Raw genomic sequence first — 1,726 nt, forward strand, 5'->3', positions numbered from 1 at the left:
TTAAATTAGTTGTTAAAAAGTCTAATACGAATTAATGAGCGACTGTTCTTGTTTCACTCAAAAAAAAAATTGATTGTTATTGTGCATCTCTATACTATGTAAATGAGTATCACCGATGTTTGGTATTAATAGCTCAAATCGACGAAATCCAGTAACACCCTTAAAAACAATTAAAGAAAAACTAAGTAAACTGACGATACTTTGTAGCTAATAACTGGCATATAACTTAAAATGGTGAACACATCTATGATCACATATCACCAATGGGTACTTGATGGGTAAGTCCAAATTTTCTCATTTTTGGTGAGAACTTATGTAAATCGGAGATCTCACTAATGTGAGGTTAAGATTTTGTAATTAAGATTCCCGTCAAACCTTTGTAGTCATTTGTCATTGGGCGTTAACTATCAATGAAACCTACCATAATCTGAAACTCAACATTAACCAATTCAAACCCATAAATGGTAACAAATCATGGTCGTTCATTTAAGGTTGTTCAAAAAACTCACAATTAATAGCTGAGAACGTACCTCGCTCGATAAAAGCTCGAAGAACAGGCCGGTAGCTTGGGCTCGCTCGAGCTCTTATATCACTTTATAAAAGCTTGCAGTGGTAGCTTGGATCATGGTTCAACTCATCTAACTTCAAGCTCGAGCTCGAGCCTAGTCGAGCTACCTTGTTTAATTTTGAGTCCAACCCTGATTCGACTTATGCTTGACTCATGAACAACCCTACATTCATTTTTGTTCTATACCTATAAGTCTACATAGGTAAATTACCATTGGCACACACATATATTTAAGTTTACAATAATTATTCATGTTAGATTGTAGTATGTGAAAGTGTAATGTAATTTATTTGTAAGGTGTGAAAATGTAATGTAATATATGTAACACTTAACCAAAACCAACCAAAATTGATGCCAATGTTACTTTGCTTAGCCAAAATCAACCTACTAATACATTGTAGTTGAAACTCGTATAGGTTATGACTCTAGATGTTGAATGTTTGTGTTTTTCTAGGGTGTAAGTGAAGTTTTATCTTCTTTATAAGGGGTTTTCGTTGGTTATGAAGTTGTTTATGTTTAACATTTAAGATTTTAACATTTTCGACCCTTAAACAATATTTCCCGTTTTTTCATGAATGTACATTGATGAGGAGATACCATATAGTTGTGGCTAGTAATTCAAGACTAAATAGTCACTAGCTTGATTAAGAAATAAATATTTAGGAAAACATATTTTCGCCACGGACTTTATGTTCAAAATAAATCGAAATATCCTTCGATAGTCAATCTAATATTACAATACCCACCGGATGTGAGGCGCATTCCGAATTATATGTCAAGAATTTCGGATTGAACATAAAGAAATATATCGCGTCACTAGATTCCATATTGGTCATGTGGATTTTAAAAGTAGGAAATAAGGTATGAGTAGAGCTACATTTAGAGGAAGGGTTTTTAATATCGATAATGTCGCAATCTCTGACTGCTTAACCATCGGAGCTTCCAAGTGAAAAGTTGGGTGTTATTGTTTTAAGAAACGACAAGAAAGGAGGTGAGGGAGTACATTGTGGGTTTAGAGCATGCCTACAATGGTTTTAAGAGCGGGGGAGTAGTAGTGGAAGAGAGAAACATTTTAGAAAGTAGACGATAATAGTTGAGAACTATTCAGTTTTTCCATACTAAACGTAGAAGTCTACTAATACTATCATAAGTTAATAC

Source organism: Bidens hawaiensis, unplaced genomic scaffold, assembly GCF_021521415.1.
Source record: "Bidens hawaiensis isolate Kalapana, Puna unplaced genomic scaffold, B.hawaiensis_p1.1 tig00040514_1, whole genome shotgun sequence".
Taxonomy (NCBI): Eukaryota; Viridiplantae; Streptophyta; class Magnoliopsida; order Asterales; family Asteraceae; genus Bidens; species Bidens hawaiensis.